This window comes from Drosophila rhopaloa, unplaced genomic scaffold (assembly GCF_018152115.1).
Source record: "Drosophila rhopaloa isolate 14029-0021.01 unplaced genomic scaffold, ASM1815211v1 contig_69, whole genome shotgun sequence".
NCBI classification, from domain to species: Eukaryota; Metazoa; Arthropoda; class Insecta; order Diptera; family Drosophilidae; genus Drosophila; species Drosophila rhopaloa.
In genome coordinates, this window is record NW_025335166.1 from 951,618 (window position 1) to 973,543 (window position 21,926).

Here is a 21,926-nt window from a genome sequence, read left to right on the forward strand (position 1 = left end):
AGATTGCCGCGCTCGCAGAAAGCATTCGGTGATACAACCTATTCGCCAATAGCCAAAATTATTGCCTATCTATGCAAGTTTCCCAATGAACGCCCATTCCGCGTGGGTGTAAGCCGAAAGTACCACTTTAGCTTGTGGCCCATTTTCCTAGTTTCTGGTGTGCAATATCTGATTAGGGAAATTGTTTTTGTGCTAAGTCTGCTGATTGTATGGGACTCAAATGTAACTGTCTGAAATACCAAATGGAAAAAATGACCAAGAAATGACCCTTGACATTAATTTCCAAACTTAAAACAACTTATGAAAGTTGTCCATTAATTAAGAAGCATTAAAATATTGTGAAAATATGTTATTTACTCATTAGACAGGATAACAAAATAAGACTCTGTAAAAGGTGCAAAATAATGTTTATACAGACTAAGCAAATCTTTATACTCAGCTTCCGCTTTTAACGCAAGCTGTTTGTAATTTTGCTGATCATCGAAGTATTACACAGATACCATTTCGTTAGAAAACGTTACACACTATAATTTTAAACGTATAGTTCCAGAGAATACAATTATGACCCTATCGAATATGATGGGATTTCTCGATGACCTTGCGGTTGAGTTGGCCGCCATCACCTCACGGGGCTGATGAGGCGCCTCAATTGACGGATTTCTGTGCCAACAGCTGCTATAATCGCAGCGATAATAATGGTGGTGGATGGATCGCCGATCGTGTTACCATATGCCATACTGTTGCTGATGACATGCCACATGCACATGTGTGCCATGGTCAAGACGCAGTGACAAACGTACGAGCAGTGAGTTTTTCTAGTTCTGTTGGTGAAGTGACAACTCAAAGTGACTTTGTCGTCTTCCGAAGCTCTGACTATTTGCCGTCAGAACGCAATGGAAAACATAAAAAACAGTTGGCAACTTCAAACGCTCAGCTGATTTCCGTTGCCTCCACAAATCATGACATGTGTACCATATCTCAGCGATAGACCCATCAAATCGGAGCAGTCCATTGGATCGGAGGAGCTTTGGGTGAATGGAAGTCACACAATGTGGGCACAATGTAGCTACTCAAATGCAAATGTTGCACAAGTTTGGATAAAGAACGGGTACTCACTTCTTTGAAATACCGATTAAAAATACAATCGATTTTTGACGGGGTATTCTTCTGTTTGCTGCCCAAACAATCGACTGCTGAAGTGGCCGCCACTTGAGTGAGGGAATGCGAATAAAAATAATGGGCATGGAGACGTGAGGCTTTTATTTATAGTTTGCTCTTCAATCAGAACGCCTGCGGTGGCTTTTGATATTTTAATGAGTCAATTGGCCGAGCACGTCAAAGTGCCAGTCTAAAAACGGATTGGTATTATCGGAATCGGAATAAGATTCAGCGACTTAGTTTGAATGGGTTGCCAAGCGATGCCTCCGCCTTGACTTATTTGCCGTGAATTCATCATCGCGGACGGCCAAACAAAAGACTTAAGCGACAAACTCCGATTACCCAAGTCAAGCCACGCAAATCCGCAAAAGAAATCTCAACAAATGTTGCCGCTAAAAAAGCACAACAAAATCTGCATTGTTTTTCTGCCGCATTGCAAAATTGCGTTTTTGTTGCTAATTTACATCCCACCAGCAACAGACAACACGACAGCAGCAACTCGCAACATCGGCAACACCTTCTGCGGCAACTTCAAACTGCATTTGTATAAGCTATAAACAGAAAACAGGGCTTAAATGAGTTACCTAAAATGCCTACCGAGTTTATTTTTGGCCTGAAGAAGCAACAACTGCTTTTCCATTTTTAAATGTTCAATTTCAAAAGCTTCTTCTCCAAATGGATAGAAAATTACCAAATCAAACGGTTTACAAAGGTTAAAGATGTTTTAAAAACTAAGGCAAAAATAGATTTTTTTTAAATTTTATCTTCTTGTGTCAATGCTAAAAAACATAAAGAAAAAACAACATCAACCGAAGGTTTATAAATTTGTTAGGGATATTTTTGGATTACTCGTAGCATTGAACCACTAACCATACAACATGTATGGTATGGTTAGTGATTGAACTTAGCAAGATAAATTTCACTTTGACTACATTTTTTTAAAGATTTTTCAGAGCTTTCAGATTTAAATGAAGTGCATTAAAATTCATACCTGATATAAGTTAAAATTATTGAATAACTTATATAAGCTTTTGAAGAATAGCAACATTTTGGTCAAGTATTTGGTAGGTTAAAGGTCTTCTCTTGCTTTTTTGTTTGACTTGCAACACAAAGAGATTGCAGTAGAGCTGTTGGCAGACAATACCTTTAATTTTCCTTAGGTCAAACTGAATATCATTGTTTAAAAAAAGTACCAGTTAATCTTTTTAATGTGGAATAAAATAAAAGCTGTACAACGCTTAAAAATAAATTTGGCAAGACTTGCGTTCTGCACTAAGGGTGCCTTGAGGCCTAAGATATATTATTTTAAAATGTTTTACGCCCTCTTTCTCATTATGTCCGAGGCTGTTAAGCATTCCCCTCTCCACGTGGACAGGAGGTGGTGGCTTTTTGAGCGTTCACGGCTCGTTGCACCACCCACTCCACCCCACCAGCACCCCCACCCACCGCCCCGTCAACTGTCGCCGTTTGTCATTGAGGCTAGTGCCGCCGACTGACGCAAAACCTCTAATTAGTTGGTCTCAAAGAGACATTTTGCAACGATGATTACGGCGAGTTGGTGGCAATTAATGCGCCTGCACTGGCCACTGAACTGAACTCATAATTGCGTTTCAGCGTGATAAAAACGCAGTGGGTTAATGCTAATTGCAGACGCATTAGCCTGTTGTATATATTTCTCCTTTTTGTGTCGTTCTTGGAAGTCATCTAATTAGGGCCTCCGGTTCAGATCGGGGGATTTTAGAAAGCGTTCAACTAAAAGTCATATGAAGCGAAGAGCCTATAAGGAGGATTACAACCACAACTAGACTGAATTTTGTATTTTAACAGCGACATATTTTAGAGACAAATATAAGTATTGGTTTTCAAATAATTAAATAACGTTAACCAAGGCTAAATTGTGTTAAGTTTGTTGGTTCAGTACTTCACTTTTTGTGTGTAACAGAATATTTGCATCTGAAGTGTGAAGTTATTACAAGATAAAACCTTTGGTTTTTGCTAACTAAATATAATACAGAAAAGAAGATCTATAATCATTCGACTCGATTATTCATATATTCAGTAGCTGTAATAGTAGTAATTACCTCCGAAGCTTCTGCATCTAAAGTCATACTGTATTACTTAATATTTTATTTAAAATCTCTTACACAACGGCACTGGCTGATTGATTGTTGATTTCCCCGAGTCCCTTGGCCCGCCAGAGTGATATTATTAAATTGTGATTTATCCAAGTGTGAGCCATCAAATCAACGCGCATAAATTAGATAACCGCCGCCATCTCCCAGGTCCAAGTAAATAAGTTATAAAATTTAACGAGCATAATTAAGTGCAAGCTCCGGGAGTTGCCAGTGTCCGTTGGCCGGCTGGTCTTTTGGCCAATAAATCGCAACTGGCCAACGACTCGTGGTGCTGGCCAATCATTATGTAAATGGCTCGGAGCCACTTGGCCAGTTTCCGTGTGATTGTGTGCAGTTTCGATCGAACGGGGTCTATTAGAACGGTGGTTGCTCTGTTGACAATAGACGCTTCCGAGGGTCGTCAATTTATGCTAAGCCGAACCTTGCCCTTGAGGCCTCAAACACTTGGCGTAGTTCCGTTCATCATCGGATGCTCGAAGAAATCTTATTGTCAATAAATGCACAGGAAAAACACGGTTACATTTTTTTTTTAAAATTGTTTGATAATCTTTTGGATTTAAAAACAATGTATTTATTTCATTGTATTCTCCATAAGGTTTTTTAAAAATGATAGTGTAAGTTTTTATTCAAAACAATACAAATTTTTTTAATGAATAATTCTTTTGAATACACAGAATTTTTAGAAATTGAAATGCTTTAGGGGATGCAAACAAAAGGGATGTTGAAATAAATTTACAAGATTATTTTTATTAATTTATAATATCATGATAGAGGCAGTTTTGTTCAGTGTGGTGTAATAACGAAGCAGCTTTGGCTTGCTCGATTGTTTTGCTTGGAGGAGAACGCTGGTTTTCAATTAACCTTGCCTGGCCGCATTGACCATCAACGACGCTCTAAAAAATTCGGCTAAAGAGCAGAAGCTCCGGCCCGAAATAGAATGGCCAGACATTGAGTGAAAAACATGAGCTACAGGCACATATTTTCGTGTATAAGCAGGCAGGGCAGCCGCGATGAACGGCCGTCAATTAGGCATGCACATCAAGAGGAACCCGCCGCTGCTGCCAACAGCTGTTCCATCGAATTTTTCCTGCCCACCACTGGAGTTAATCCCGCCGAGCGGTTCAGCGAAGCGGCAATCACTGGACTCACCTGCTAACACGTTCCTTCAAACTCCAAACTATCCAACACCCTCCTCCGAACACCTAACACCTCACACCTAACACCTTACACACACCCACCTTACACAGCCCTCCTCATCTGTTTTTTTCATTGCACTTGCTTTTTCCTTTTTGTTTATTCAAAGCAGAGTTGCAGCCAATCTTGTTTTTGTTGCCGGTGTTTGGAATTTTTTTCCGGCTTATCTCATTTTTCAACTTTCGCTCTCTTGCAGGGGTTTCAAATTATTTGATGAAGACTTAACTTAAAATTAAAAAAACATGACTGAAAGAATTTTATTAAGTCAAAGAAAAGAGAAAACAAATATAGGAACTAGGTTTTTTCTCCACAGTACTAAAACGTCAAGGAAAACAAAGTATTTTGATTACACTTTCCAAAATGTGAAAATAAATATTTATTTGTATATACACTTTTAGGTTAATTCGAGGCTCGAAATTTCTTTTCAGTTCAAAAACGTTTTAATCAGAAAAAAATAGCTTTCAATTGAAAATAATTTTTACAAAAATATTCTATTTTGGCTCTATTGGCGGGGCCTATTGAATGTTTTGGCCTTAATAAAAGATTTTTGCTATTCGATGGATATATTTTATAAAACACTTGAAGAATATTTAATATGCTTTTGGAATTTATATGAACTTTTTTCGAAATTTCAAAAGAAAGCTTTTATTTCCAGATTCTGGAACAATGAATTTGGCTAATATTAGTAATACATTTTTACTTAGGAATTGACCATTATACATAGTCATCAGTAGTTATAATTAATAAAAAATCTAAAGATTATTTTTCGACGACATGTTCCATCTCAATTTAAGATCTCTTCAAGATGCATCAAATTGATGTACCAACTTTAATTAATGGTGAACCAAAAACGGAAAAAAGTAAAGCCGAAGAAGAGAGCAAAAGCATATGTACACAGGATGTTCATAAGTCGTTCTCCATATTCCTTACCCCCATAAAAAACATTTACAGCTTAATCCAAATAAACACACAAGCTGGCAGCTTGGCATGAAAATGAAAATTTAAAAAAATATTGGACTAGCAACTGCATATAGTGCGTTTGCATTCGTGGAGCTTAAACTAGTTTTTCCCTCTTATGTTTTTTTCCCGGGCGTCCAAGAGCCATTGAAAAGGATGTTCAGGGGCTTAAAACCTCGGAGGTTGCCCTGCGAAATGCGAGATGAACCGGCTTTGCGGCTTGTTGCAGGTTGCCATGTGGCACTTGACGCTCTGCCCCGGTGGGAGTGGGTGGGTTTTGGACTGCTGAGCACCGACAACTGTGCAAACATGTCGAACAGAACCGACTGGAATACCATGTTGGGACTTCACTTCGCCACCCAAAAGGTTTATCAGGCGGGCTCAAGGCTGCACTAAAAGCACTGTTTTTGTACACAAACCTGTCGGCATAGTCAATCCGCAGTTACACAACTGAAATTTTAATTTCAGAATTTACTTTTCGATTATAGTTAATACCGTTTTGGTTATCCAACTTTTTGCTTTTAAGTAAAATTTTGATAAACCTTAATATCGGTAAAAGTATTTTTTAACAAATATTTATGCAATATAAAAAGGACAAATACAATTTTTTGTGTTTTTGTCTAATCCACTTTTAACTAAAATCACATTTTGTTTTATTTTTATTTCCCAAGGCTTATTAAAGCAGAACACCACTGGTACTTATTTCGAACTATGCAAATATTTAAAAACAAAACATAAAACTTAAGCAGATATAAGGTGGAATCGACTTATCTGAAAGTTGCAGTCATTTTCTCCTAGTTTTTATACGCATACATAGAAAAGTTAAATATTATATATTATAATAATAAAAAACAATTTTTATAAAATTGAAATCTTATTTTTGAACTCGAAAAAAATGACTTTAACACGCACTCTATGTGTATATGTTTAAAAACAAAGAAGGTTTAACTTTTAATACCCTTGCAGTGGGTATTAGATTTCAACCAAAATTTGCGATTCTATAAAAATATGATGAACAAAGTAGTGTAATATTTAAGTTTAGTTTAAAAAGTCATGGCAAAGAAAAAAAATGAAATGTGTTTTTTAAGGTATGTTGAGCCAATTATAAATATGATCAACGGTGTCACAACAATCTCTGAGTGTTCTAAAATTTGACTTGTTTTTTTAAATTTTGTCGTAAGGGGTTTTAGGAAAAACATTAATCGTATTAAAGAAACTCAAATTATATTGTATCTCAATTTAATTTGTAATTGTTTAATACCAGTTTATTATTCTAAAATTATAAAATATTTCGTTTTTGTTTTTAATAAAGTGGTATGGTCGATGTAAATTTTCCATTGATATCACTTTGGACTAGCTCACTGCTTGCAAAACCAACAGAAGAAATCAATTTTATGATGCCAAATTCGTTTAAATACACTTGTATCCATAATCATATTTGAGTTCAACAAAGCAGAGCAGCACAGTCAAGGTCAATGGCAGTGGCCAAGTCAGCATTTGACATTTTGTTTTCGTTAACACAATAAAGAGCTGTCATAATTGAATCATAGCAACAGCAGCAACAGCAGCAACATCAGCAACATCAGCAACATCAGCAACATCAGCAACATCAGCATCGCAGCGGCAGCAGCAACAAGTGCGGCGGCAACTAGTGCAATTTATTGGCCGCGCTCTGAACTTGAAAGGTTGTGCAAGGCAATCAAAGGGGCCGGATGTCCGTGTATTTGGGCCACCGAGAAATGGCCAATTAGGCCGTAAAGTCAGAGGGAAACCCCGAGACCCGAAACCAGAAACCCAATCAATTTCGGGGCTGGCTGCCAATTAATGGGCATTTGTTTTGGATGCACTTGCACCGAATGCCCCGACTTTTGCATGGCGCTTGGCTGCCCGAACATGTGTGTCTATGCTAATGTGTGTGGAAACGGGTTTATGGCACTTGGCCAGGCCGAGATCCATTATGATGGAAATTAGCCTCATAATCGTAATAGTGGGTTTCGGGTTCAAGTCTGCCGTGGTGGCCATTGTGTGGCTGTGAGCCAAATCGAAACAATTAAGACAATTTAAATCAATTGAAAGCTGATGTATCGATGTCACCGGATGCGCTGAACTTGAAAAATTACCATTTAATTCGCCAGCTCAATGCGTTTTGTTTTTTCTTCGATGCCCATTATTAATACGATTTTAATGGCTCCAGACTCCGAACCGATCCAAACCCGACTATCCGAATGCTAATGGATGTGGATAGCACTGCGAGTGTTTGCTGGAACTTGTTTCCAATTGAGTTTTAGCGTTACTTTTGCTTAATTAGTTGACACGGTCGGAACAAAACAGCCCAACAAAACGAAAAAAGAAAGGCGAAGCTGATACCGATATCAATAAATTATATTTAACTTCGATCTGCTTTGCTCGGATCGGATCTTCTATCTTTCAATCTCCTGCGGGGGACATTCAAATGAACGGATCAAACAAGCTATAAACGCGATCATTTGTCAACCAGTTGGGTTCGTCGTTGGGTTATCATCAGATAATATTGATATATTCAGCCGATCCGTACCATTCGTTTGGAGTTAAGGCTCGGACTTGCGCTGGTTATTATTTGCCTTTGTTTATTTTTAAATTTCTGCTTAATATTTTATTTTTGGCTGGCCGTGCTAAACGTGTTTTTGGCCATGTTCTATGCACGAGCTTATCAGTCTTGACTGGTTTATCGCTAACCGCGCCAAGTTCGCTTGAATAATGTCCGAATCTGGCCCGGAGCTAATTCCGGTTCGACGAACCTTTCACTTATTGGAGCTACGCGAATTCCACAGTTCCACAAACTGTTAAATAATCGAGTTGACGTGATGAATTGATCTATTTGTTGTTTTTATTACTAAAGAGTGTTTTTTTAGTTTTGCACTCACATCGGGTGAAACTTCTAGTGTGGCAAAATAAAGATTATTTGAAGGGGTGTAAGGGTTTCCGCTTTTGGAAAACCGTTATTTTTTAATAAAAAACTTACATTTTTTGTAAAAGTTTAACTTTTTTTCTCCTTGCAGGGTTAGCACTAACGTGTAATGTTATTTTTTTGAACACACGATTTAAAAGTTCACTGGCACTATAAAACTGCTTTGCCGATTAATTTAAATTATATATGCTGGAGCCTGACGTTATTTACTATTTATACCCGTTACTCGTAAGGTAAAAGGGTATATTTAACGCCCACAATCGCTTATATACGATTTTAAAAATTTAAATATTTCGGAAAAGTAAAAATGCAGTTTTATTGTGTTTATCAATACCTATCGAAATGTAGAAGAAATTTTTCAAATCGGACCATTCGTTAAAAAGTTATGCGGGATCAAAGTTTCTATCTCCATCTCCCTCGCACTCCCTTTACCTGAGTAACGGGTATCTGATAGTCGGGGCACCCGACTATAGCGTTCTCTCTTGTTTTAAGTTAATTTTTAAAAAACATCTGAAATATTTGTTCCATTTGGAAAATGGTTTGCGTGTTGCTAAATGTTGATAGAATAATTGTATAAAATACAAGAGTTTAACAATTTGTGAGTGTTAAGGTTAATCCAAACGTGAATTCCCGAGTCCCTATCTGATATAGTTTTCATACGATAGTTTATACGATGGTCGGAAATGGCTAGAGTCGGCTAGTGATTATGAACCAGAAAATATATACTTTATAGAGTCAGAAACGCTTCTACGAGTAAAGGGTAATTTTATGTTCAAGGTGTTTTTTTTATCAAAGTTCCGAAATTTGATGCTTTATAAAATAAAACTGTTTGCTTTAAGTGATCATACACATATTTTAAATTAAACAATTAATTAGCCTTATCAAATAATCTTTGATATCTTTTTGGAGTAAAACCAATCCTTGTCACGGATATATTATCGGATTCAAAAATGACTGAATGTCATTTCAATGATAGTTAATAGCATACCAAAAACAAGTAAAACAGTACAGCTAATTCTATTTTGATTTGATTAAAAAACGTACAAACGCACGTAGCAAAATTTGCATTAATCTTTCCAAGTAGGTGTATATGAACTTTAACCCCTTGCTGCCCCGAGGCCTTAGCCTCTGACTATTCATGAACATTTTGGCAAGCCGCAATTAGTATCTGTGGCTGAGCTGGGGTTTCGACTTGCAATAAACAGCCCAAACCGCATAATGAAATTGGAATATTTATTTGCCCACTTTATTAATGTCTACTCTTGGTTTTCAATATTATATTTATTGAAAACGTAGTGTGTGTGTGGTGTGTTTGTCAATGACCGCATTCATTCATTAATATTTTAAGTTTGTTGCCTCATTAATTTCGCCAAAGCTGAACCCAAAGCAACACCCACAATTGTAAGTCATTTGGTTTTTCTCTTCTATTTATAGACATCATAATTGTGAGAAATGCGCATACTGTGGCGCAATAGGCACATGTATATGTAATATGATTAATTATCGTTTTCGAATGGAACATTTTAAACACCACTTAACAGTTTTCATTGCAAACACCGGGGTGATAATTGAAATGTTTTTTCACTGCATCTTTGCAGACTTGCCCATATACAAATACGAATATTCAAAAAAGAGGAGAGGCGCCCATCACATTAAATATTATCTAATTTCAGCTTCGTTTGAGGCATTTGTTTGGGATTTTTTTATGCATGATTTTATATGTGTTTTATCTGTGTTTTGTCATCCATTCAACTGGTTTGGCAGTCTCTAAATTTGGTGAAACAAACTCGCTATGAGATTTCGACGATGCTTAGTTAAGCAATTAATGCACAAATATTAGTGGGAGTCGCTGGGAAAAGAACACTGGTCAAAACTAGGAGACCATCCGATGAATCAATTTACTGCCAATATGGTAATGGCTGCGTGTTTTTTAAGCCGATGGGGCTAATGAATTGTTTCCACCTGCCAATTTTTGGACACTCTGTAGACCAAAAGACGGATATTCGTTGTGACGGGAATTTCTATTTATGATTAGCCAAAAAGCCAAAACCAATCCGAGCCATAAAACAACTAAAATTAAATCATGAAGCGGACGATTTCCATGATTGGAGTGGATGGTGAAGTGCACTTGCCCGAATTAGAAAATTTGATTAACATGGAAGTATGTAAATGTAATTTGTAAATAAATGCACCACAATTTCAATTTATTTGCATTGAAATTGCTGCAATAAAGTGTTTGTTGAGCCGAATATTTTGCAATTAGGAGTGGAAAGTGATTTAGTGGGCTGATAAGAAAACTGTTCTTTAGCTGATAGTGCTATATGGACTTTTTGAAACGTTTGGTAGGTTATATTATAAAGAAGAGGACTAGCCTATTTAAAATGATTATTTATAGCACAACAAATACTAATCAAAATGTATAACATTACTAAATATTTAAACAATATTTTTAATACAAAATTGGTTTTCCTTAGTTTTCTTTTACATAAGGTCAGCTATGTAAATTCTATAATTATTTAGTTGGTTAAATATTTAAATTGCTGGCAAAAAATAAGAAACATTAAATAAAAAATAAGAAACATTAAATAAATTCGATAATATTTATTTTGAAATGTTTAAAAGAAGTACATACTTGGAAACATAATTATAAACTTGAAATTATAATGCAAGCCAATTTTATTATTTAAATGAATATTTTCCTGAAATCAGAGTATTAACTACTTCAATTACCCTCAGTTGGCTTGTCATTTTTTCTGGGCTCTTTTTACGAGTTTCATTTAAGGCCAGGACAAAAAAGACAAAAAAGCTATATCGTGTTTTAGCCCACGTCTGGGTTTCTGTTCTATTTGCTGTTAATCCTTATCTAATTTATGCAAATTCCATATCAGTTTAATGACACAACCAGCGACGATGCGCGCACGATCTGTGGCGACTAATTTGTTTAATTGTAATTAGCTGTAATTGGTTTATGTTAATTGCCTCACCTCACACAGACTTCAATTGCGGATAAAGTTCGTCCCTTGGCCAAATGTTGCTGTTGATTTCGGCCAAGTTGCATAAATGTTTAGCGGATAAAAGGCGCGCACACACATGAATATAGAAATTGGTTAGCAACAATTGCATTAATGTGTTTTAATTGCCGAAAGCGCAGACAGAGACGCAAAACTTGAAAGCAAACTTGTTCGAAAAAAGTCAAATGGTCAAGCAGCCCAGCGGAGTTGATTAAATTTTGTAAAATATCTCCAGTAAGTTTAAATAATTCGACGCCCCGTCCCCGCGTTTTATCTCGCGTTTTTCGTAGGATAAACAGCAGAAGCCACTCAAATATTGCAGCAGTGGGACAGAAGATGAGCAAAGCGCACGCCAAAAATCCGACTTATGCAATTTCTTTTTGTTTATTTCCAATTTCTGCCTCGGCACCTTCTTTGGTTTTTTCCTCACTTTTCTCCGCTTTTGTTGTCGAATGCACATTTACTTTACACACACTCGTCCGCTGTTTTTCGATCTTTTTCGCTGTCTTGCAGTCTTTGCTGATTTGCCGCGAAACTGTGTCAGAATAGCAAAGCTAGAGTGTTTTTTCGGCTGCTCGCATACTTGTTAATTCGAGAGCACCTTGCAGTCGCACAGAGTCTGCGTGCAGGGCCAAAAAACGCGGTGGCAACCTGCGACAACCCACCGACAACATGCAACATGCAGCGACAGCGGACAACCAACAACCGACAACCAACAAGCAACAACCGACGCGAACGACTGGCTGAAAGAAACTGAGCGCTGCGAAGACAAGGCGAAGAGTTTGGCTGAGTCGGTCAGTCGGTTGCTTCTTGTTTTTGTTGTACGACTAATGGGGCTATAGCTGCGATCACGACAAACGGTATTCAAGCAGATTCAAAGCTTGCATACTTATGGGCCAACCGAAAAAAAGCTACTGCGAACTTTTCAAACTTTTGAAAAGGGTCACTAGATTTAAAAAACAAGAGAGAACGCTATAGTCGGGTGCCCCGACTATCAGATACCCGTTACTCAGGTAAAGGGAGTGCGAGGGAGATGGAGATAGAAACTTTGATCACGCATAACTTTTTAACGAATGGTCCGATTTGAAAAATTTCGATAGGTATTGATAAACACAATAAAACTGCATTTTTACTTTTCCGAAATATTTAAATTTTTAAAATCGTATATAAGCGATTGTGGGCGTTAAAGGGGGCGTGGCACCTTTTTGAAACAAACTTGCGCTGCGTAGGAACTCCTAGAATCTGCATGCAAAATGCCAATCTTCTAGCTTTTATAGTTTCCGAGATCTCAGCGTTCATACGGACAGACAGACAGACGGACAGACGGACATGGCTATATCGACTCGGCTAGTGACCCTGATCAAGAATATATATACTTTATAGGGTCGGAAACGCTTCCTTCTAGCTGTTACATACTTTTGCACGAATACAATATACCCTTTTACTCTACGAGTAACGGGTATAATTAGGTCCTCTCAGTTTGATGTTCTTAGCAATTATACAACATATTTGTTTAAAGAAGTTTTTGAATTCTAGTCTTACCTAATTCCATCGATAAAAATTGTATATCACAATTTCGCAAATTTTAATGACACCCCCAAATCAAAAAATTATTTTGCCTTGCATAATTAAATTATAGGATAATTGAATAAATATACAGTTTTTAGATAATTTCTTTTTTTTCAAAATATGTACATTTGAAAATAAAATGTGTCAGATCTGTACAAGTTAAAACAGAAGTGTCAATTTATTTTTTTCAGCTAGCAATTTTCCAGTTTAGATGTGAAAAGTATAATTTTGTATATATTCGTACATGGCTTGACGGTGCGAATTTAATACATTAACTGCCCTTATTTAAACATTATATTTCTTAAAATTTTATTAAGTTTATGATTTTTATTTGTATTTTTTTAACATAATGATTTACCTGAAGTGTTATTGAATTACTCTAGGTACCTTAAGTCGATCCTAACGATCGCACCATCACAGCATATTTACATTTTTGTGTATATTGTGATATTGAACCATAAATAACTTATTAAGTTTATTGTTTTCCATATAAAAAACGTTTTTTTTAAGTGCTATAGAAATGTGGAGTTATTTTTATAAATTTAAAATGCTAACACATGGACTATTCTGTGAGCGTTTCAATCATTTCCCTTGCATCAAGATTTTGTGCTTAAATTATTTAAAACTTCTTGGAATAAGCTGGCTGCTCAAATGCTTAATGTCTTCGCTGTTGACATCCGTTTACAGCCAAGTTGCGTACCCATAAACCATCCAACAGCCAGCTGGCAATTTTAAAGAGCGCCCGAAAGTATGCTTCGAATTAATGGGGCAACGTCTCGCCGCTTAACCGCACTCACAGGCGTGTCCGTAAAAGAGGCAACAGCCACCAGCGCGCTATTTGGTCACTCAGTCATTTAGCCATTGACGTCACTGAATTAAGGACACGAGGGGAAGGTGGGGGGAAGTGGCAGCGCAGTGAGTGCAGCATCCTTCGGAGCGGGCACTCCATCAAAGTGGAAGTAATAGCGCATAAAACAATAACAAACCAAATGGCCAGGCACTCGAGTGCGGTTAGGCGAAGTTTCCTTTCTGTTCATCTAGGGGCTGGGAAATGATTGAAAAGTCGCATAAGCCGGGAAATGTTGCACGTGCTCATGATTCAATTAGGTCGGCGAAATGTCATTGTCTTCTCTTGGTGACCTTTTCCCACCAAACGGTCAGTGGTCACCTGAAGAGTGCTGGTTGCTTAGCTATTTTATGGCTATTTTTCATAATGCTGGACAAGTTTTTAACTAAATTGGTAAATACATTTGTGTTTAAAAGCTTACAAATGTAATGTCCATTACTTATTAATTCTGAAATGCTTTCCTTTTTTTAAGGCATGAATTGAATCAATTCGTCATTAACTCAATCATACAAAATGTATTTTAGCAATAATGAATGTACTAAATACTTGTATATTAATCGAACTCTCTATCTTAATAATGACTATTTTTTAAATGAGACTGTTTTTTAGTATTGTTCAATTTCATATTTTTACGTTCGTTATTTAATTTTAATCTGTTTTTTTTTTCAATTTAAATCCATTTGACATAAAATGTTATTTTTGTTAAATTATTTTTCTCTAAGAAAAGGTGCCATTATCAATAAATTTCAATTTCGTATCTGCCAAATTTGTTTTGTATTTTCGATCCAAACAAAAATTAAAAATTAACTTAAGGTAAGGTAACAAATTAAAAAAATATACATATTAAATTGACTGGAAGTTTCATAAAGAATAAATAGTCTAGAAAAGTGTAAAAAAAATTGTTTGCTTAAAGGTTTTACTATTTAAATTTGCAAATATATATTTTTAAACCGTTTTTTTTCCCAAATGTTAACAAAAATAATAAAAAAACTCAACTGAAAAATATAAAATGTTCCATAATTGTATTATTTTGTTAAATATTAAAAATGGTAATCAAATCCATTAAGTAACTTTGGTTAATTATTCTCCTCTGCTTCCATATTTAAAATTTATATCCCCGAAATAAGTGGCAGCACTGCAGCTGGCCAAGGAATTTTGTTTGACTGCTTGGGCTTATGTCACCATCCTCGGCGCATGGCTTCCTTGCTGCGGGACGTTAAATATCAAATCCTATTTATTTGCCAATTTTACATTCGAGTGCACAGGCAACAGTGACGTCAGCGCTCCCATAGGCGCCACAGCAGAAGCCAAAACTATTCACACCGATAGAGCACACATACACGGCCCAAGGCGGTGACAAAAATGGCAAAAAAACGCATAATTTCATTACCAAAGCTCGGGGTTTGTTTTCAATGATGTCATATGGTCGCTGCGCTAGCCGGAAGTCCAAAGAGTCCTCGTTTCGCGCATGTGCATTACAATATCTTGAAAAAGTCTCTCTTCATCTCTTTGCAACACACATGTGACGTCACGGCTCTCTTAAGGACAACCCATCGTCCTCTGATGGTGTTTGTGTGTGGGTCAGCAGCTGTTGTTATGGACGTGTCTTTAGTTGTTCATTTGCTATGATTTCACGCCGCCCGATGGTTAATGTTTATCCTCAAAGACCTTTTACTGGTTGCCAGGACATCATCGGGATCAATGACCCCATAGAGCTCGGGATTGAAATATTAAATTACCAGCCAGCATTGCTGGCTTTTTGATAAAATTTTGCAGTAATTTGTGGAGAATGTGTTTGTATTTGATTTGGCCCGAAGGCTTTTCCCCCGTCCCACCCTCCACATGTAATGTAAGGCAAACAGTGTGCAAATTTTCTTTGTCAATACTCGTAGCCATTTGCCATTTCCATTTCCATTTGCCAAGCCCCATTGGCCATTAGTGCAGGAGCATAACGAAAGCCAAACAAACAAATTCCGAGTTAAACAAGGCAAGGATATTTCCCTTGAAGTCTGCAGATACGATTGACATTGACGCAGAAGTAAAATAAATCAAAACACACAGTATTCCTGTAAAATGTCAGGCGGGCTGGAAAATATTCCACCACCAGCATGAAAAGTTTTCCCTGTTTTTGCGAAGTCAAAGAAGAACAGAAAGCCAGGACATAACCGAACGGAATCGCTGCCTGCATAACAAATTTATCGCCGGAAGTGATTTTTACTGAAATCCAATCAATAAAAAATTATGCTACTGCTAAAAATAAAAGGAGAGGCTAAGGGGTGGAACAAGGGGGGCGGTCGCGGGGTAAGTGGGTGGACGACGAGTTCCAATTTCTGGCACAGCTTGATGGTGGCTGCCTGAAAGTAGGCAACGATAAAATGGCAACGCTTTTGCATGCCCATTTCGCTGATTGCGAGTGTGTGGGTGTGTGTGTGAATCAGGACTCTGAACTTCCTGTAGGAAAACCAGATGCGAGATGGTGGCCAGAAGTGGCAATCTGCTGTAAAGCGAGGGAAAATTGACGCGAATTTTTATGCGTAGATCCGGAGCAAAGGGAAAGAATGCGAAGTACATTTTCGGCAGTACATAAGCAATTTTCGTAGCAGATTCCGGCTTAATCTATGCTTCATATGGTTTATATTAAGCTTCACAATGTTTATTCTTATGAAGAAATCGGCAATCGCAAAAAATTTCTATATATTTAGTAAAAAAATTGTTTTTTTTTTAAATTTAATATACTTATTTAAAATTCGTATGCAAAAATATATTTAATAATAGCTTTTGATTATACAATCTATAAATAACAGAAATATATTTTATTGAAAAGAAAAGGGATTGCATCATATTGCTTAGTGCTCAGCAGCTTAATACAAAATATAATATTCATCCATACATACTCTTATTAATTTAAATGTAAATTAACTTTTTAAATTTTAAATCTCAATAAAATTAGTTGGTGTTATTCAATAAAATAAAACAAACAATTAAATTAAGATTATAAATAATTATTGAAATATTTTTGATTATTTAAAATTGTTTCATAATTATATATTAAGCTATTGCGAAGACCTATCAAAACAATTACTCCCAGAAGTCAGCAAAACTCCAAAATAATTAAACAAGCCAAAAACAAAGTTTTGTAATTTGAAAATGGGGAAACTTTGTCAAACTCTAGGAGCTGCTTATCGAGTGGACCAGAAAAGGTACATAGACGTGTTCTCCGAGAAAACTTTTCTTGTAAGCATTTATTTATATTAAATTCCCGACGGGGATAACAGGTCACGGAAAACGCGGCGGGGGTTTAAGTTATGCGCCATTCTGAGATAACATATTTTCTGATAAATCAACAGAGAGCCCAGATGCAAAGGCACAACAATAACAATAACAAAACAAAAGAACAACAGAGGGAGAGCAAAAAGCATTGAAGGAGAGAAAAGTGTAAGTAAACACGAAGAGCAGCGAATAGTCAGCTGAAATCTGGCCAAGCACAAAGGTTATTTGCTAATTTATGGCCACAAGTCAGAAAAATAACAAGCCATTTCGAACTGTGTATACAAGTATAAAACAAGTGCATTTGGGAAAGTGGCTTTCAGTGACGTCACAAGACTCAGAAGCTGCTGATTAGAAAATGCATCACTTGGCCCCTTTAAAATCAAACAAGAGAGCTGCTCAGCTGTTGAAGAGCCAGAAAAAGCGTGGCGACACTGATAACGGGAGAAAGCTAAGAGAAGGCAATAGAGAGAGAGAGAGCAAAAGAGCGCGACGGCCACTATAAAAGAATGCGCCATCGGCCGCAGCCCTCACTTCGTTAGTGGACGTGCCGGCGATCGCATCGAGCAAAAAAGCTCCCCAAAATAAGGAAACGTTCTTGAGTTCATAAGAAAACCCCCAAATCAACCATATATTTTTATAGTAAACATAAAAATAAACAAAAAAAATAATATAAAAACATAACAAACCATAAAAAAACAAAAAGATGTTAATACTTTGCGTTTACGCAAAGATATAAAGATATCGCAAAAAGTACCTGGTAAATGACATCAAAGTGATTGTAAACAGCAACTGTTAAACATTTGCCAAGTGCCGTAAGGAAGCGTGAATAATTTACAATTACACGCGTCCAACTGCGCAGCAAAATATGCTAGTGAAAAGTGCCACAACAGCAAAAGGATCCGCATTTCCCAGGTCCTGGGCTGCAGTATTAATTTGAGCCACGCCAAGGAAAAGCAGGAAAAGCCCAACAAGCAGCGGGAAAAGGTGAGCCAAGGTGTGTGTACGCGTGGTGCCCTCAAATTAACCAACGCAGCGTGCAGATTGCGACCAAGTTTCTGGCCCGGAATATGCAAATTTTCAGACACCTTTCGGGATGGTCGGAAAATTCATCCCATCAGTAAAAAGAGCAGCAAGTAGCGGGGAAGAATAAACACTGGCCGAAAATGCCGATGGAAAGCCAGGCGAATGATGACATAAAGAACCGGGAGCGGAAAATGTAAATAAATAATGGCCACCATCACTTCGCCTGCGGCACACTTAATATTTCCCGGTGGCAGTGCATCATGTTAAGCATCCCGAGGTGCAATTACCAAATGTGCTTGTATTCCCCGTCCGTATATATGTACATACGTGCATATACCCATGTTCGATTATGACCCCGTTGACAGGCAAATGTTTTCATACATATTTCCGCTAAACTCGCAGAGCCCAGAGAGATTCCTTTGCAGACGCAAAATGTCGTGCACAGAGAAAAAGCAATAATTTAAATTCAGAAAAAAATGTTACAGCTTCTGTTTTAAGTGTCAACAAGACTTCTTTAATAATGTAATTGAATTTTAAGCAAATAATCTTTTTTATATCCGATTTTTAAAAATCCGTCGGGGCTATAAAATGTGTTTCAAAATAAATGAATTTGGGAATAAAAACGCATTCGATTCAGTATTGTTTAAATTTTTTTCTCTGCAGACAACTATTATCGGGCAGAGGCTATAATTCGCGGGGCGCTGAATATTGGATTTGATTTCCCTTTTCATTAGCTTTTCACTGCGAGGAGGAAAAACGACTTTCCAATTAAAAGCGCTTTTCACAATTCGGGGAAATTCAAGTTGCGTGTTTTTGGCATAGTCCAGGCAGAATGGGCATCTACCCAGTAGATTAATGATTGCTTTATGTCGAGTCCAAACCCGATTTATTTCATTCAAAACCGTTTCGATATATTTAGTTTATGGGCCATATTAGCTGTATCCACAGCCAATGACAGAGCTGTTAATGTCTTCGCATTTAAATGGCGTTTTGGCGGAAAGCTGATGGAACGGAGACTTCTTAGCTTATGCCCCGCATTTCCATCATATTTCATATATATATTTTCTCGCGACCCATTAGAGCGTTAGTCAATTTCCATAATTAAAAGTGTCAAGCAATTTGCTCAACGTCCGGAAAAGGGCAGAAGGAAGCGGGGAAAACGGGTAACACCCGCGACATGGGAAAAAGGAGCAGTTGCCAGCAGGTTGGCGGGCGACATGTCCTGCAATTTGCTTCTGATTCAATTATTTTCACCCATTCATCTTTCGCGCACCTGACGCCCACGTCCATAATTTGATTGTGCAGCACAAAGTAAACAAATTGGGGGCAAAAAGTGCATCACACACCAGGGCGTATGCGTATGCGTATGCTGGATCATTTTAAAGGTTACATCTTCCCCATATCGGGCATCTCACACTATATTTAACTAAATCTCCACACTTTTCTGGCCATAGACAATCTGTCGCGTTGCTGCTGCTGCCTCTGCTAGTTAGCTGATGTTTTTATCTGTACCCGTCCGTTGTCGGTCTAATTTGCGATAAACTGACACAAGATTGCAGCTACTTTATTCAAATTATGTGATAAGCCGCAACGTCGCGCAGCCAGCAAAGCAAACAAATTGGCAAAAATAGCACAAAGCTCGGAACAGAAATGTGACACAGCACCGAAGTATCCCAAATATCCGAGTGGCTACACCCAGTCTTTTTTGTTGATTATTTTTTGTTGTGTGTGTAGCACGCAAATCAGTGGGGCAAGCATTTTGCCCAGGGGCGTGGTGTTCACGTTGAAGTCGTCTGCCCGCTTTTCCTCCCTTTTTCCCCGAGTTTTCCTCGCCCGCGGTGAGATACGCGATACGCAAAGAAGATATGCGGCCCAGCTCATAACACTAGGCAGCATAAGTTAAGTTTTGTCTTAAAGTTGTCATAACAATGGATCCTTTATTTTTGATTTACTTTTGAAATTTGTTCTTAAGCCTAAGTCGGACCCTCAGTATAATATACATAATAATAATAGTTCTTTCGTTTTCTATGAAAAGTCAAAGTCACTGACTATTTTGTAAACTTTTTTTTTTTTAGAATTTTTGGCATTTTGATAATTTGTTAAGAAGACACGGATTTTTTATGTAGATTAAGGTCTTATAAATAATTTAGTTCCCGAAAGTTAAAATTACTTTTTGATACAATAATTATTTGTAATATAGAAAAGTAATATCTTTTTGGAACTGTTCCATTCAACCTGTTATTAAGTGTAATGGCAGCAACGAAAAAGAGCCATTCGGCGCTCTGTAAATTTCATTCATGTCAGCTTTTTGTTTGCCCAGCGCTGATTAGAGCAGCAACGCAAGCGAGGCACTGGCTGATAATTTGCCGAATGCTACAGATATAGATATGGCAATGACTACTAACGAGCATTTAATGGTAGCGACTTATCGCCCCGTCAAGTGTGGCTAATCGAAGTTTGGCTTCACTATTGAGCTGAACCAAACAACCACATTACGCATACGCCCTGTGTGCTGCTCTGTGCTAATGAACTTCCCCAAACTTGATTAAAATGCCATTCTCCATTTGGCCAAGCTTTTTGGGGGTCTTGAGCCGAAATAATTTCAATTTCACACATTGAGCAACACAAAATTTATTTAAACAACAAACTTTGATGTCAAAGTTTTCGCACTATTCACAATGTTTAACATGTGTTCTGTCATGGGACACAGGACTGAATAAGATGAGAATGTATGTAGTTACAGTTGCGGCCAGACTAATAGACCCAGTAGTGCGAGAAATTGTTATTATACCCTTGCAGAGGGTATTATAATTTTGGTCAAAAGTGTGCAACGCAGTGAAGGAGACATCTCCGACCCTATAAAGTATATATATTCTTGATCAGGATCACCTCCTGAGTTGATATAGCCATGTCCGTCTGTCCGTCTGTCTGTCCGTCTGTCTGTCCGTCTGTCTGTCCGTCTGTCTGTTTCTACGCGAACTAGTCTCTCAGTTTTAAAGATATCGAATTGAAACTTTGCACACACCCTTCTTTCCTTTGCACGCAGTATATAAGTCGGAACGGGCGGGATCGGCCGACTATATCCTATAGCTGCCATATAACTGATTGATCGGAAATGCCATAACTTTCGTGTTTGTTAAGTTAGGAAGTTGGGATTTTCTATGGGTCTTATATTTGGCCAATCAATCTGACCTACCAAATTTCATAAGGATCGGCCGACTATATCCTATAGCCGCCATATAACTGATTAATCGGAAATGCCATAACTTTGGTATTTGTTAAGTTAGGAAGTTGGGATTTTCTATGGGTTTTATTTTTGGCCAATCAATCCGACCTACCAAATTTCATAAGGCCGACTATATCCTATAGCTGCCATATAACTGAACGATTGGAAATGCCATAACTTTGGTGTTTTTAAAGTTAGGAAGTTGGGATTTTTTATGAGTATTAAGAATGCATCATATGAATAATTTTGGAGGATATAATTTACAGAGTATTCTGCAAGGGTATATCAACTTCGGCTCCGCCCGAAGTTAGCTTTCCTTTCTTGTCTTTTTTGTTGTTTTTCTTATAGTGGAAATGTTCTTTTTATTATCCCTTCAGAGATTGGACATCCGACCATATAAGTATATATTTTTCAGAGGTTGAATGTCCCTGTCTGTCCGTCTTGTCTGTTTCTACGCGAACTAGTTTCAGTTTTAAAGATATAACTTTGACACACCCTCTTTTCCTTTGGCGCGGAAAAAAATTGGGGGGGGGTATTTTTGCCATATCTGTTTGTTGTTAAGTTTTATTTGGCCATCAATCCGACTTCT

General features: G+C 37.4%; 2 protein-coding genes across 4 annotated transcripts in view; one reads left to right on the plus strand and one right to left on the minus strand.

Moving 5' to 3' along the window:
- Positions 1-12,132, minus strand: part of LOC108052606 — a 35,450-nt gene extending 23,318 nt beyond the window's left edge. Inside the window, exon 1 of the mRNA XM_017135044.2 lies at positions 11,376-12,132. The gene's annotated coding sequence lies outside the window, so the exon portion shown is untranslated. The remainder of the gene's footprint in view (positions 1-11,375) is intronic.
- A 5,501-nt stretch (positions 12,133-17,633) lies between these two features.
- The window catches only part of LOC108052594 (diacylglycerol kinase 1), a 50,112-nt gene continuing 45,819 nt past the window's right edge, over positions 17,634-21,926 (plus strand). For 2 of the 3 annotated variants that reach the window (XM_017135024.2, XM_017135026.2), the window contains exon 1: positions 17,634-18,072. The gene's annotated coding sequence lies outside the window, so the exon portion shown is untranslated. Of the gene's footprint in view, positions 18,083-21,926 lie in introns of all 3 variants that reach the window. The other variant, XM_017135025.2, reaches the window with a different exon arrangement.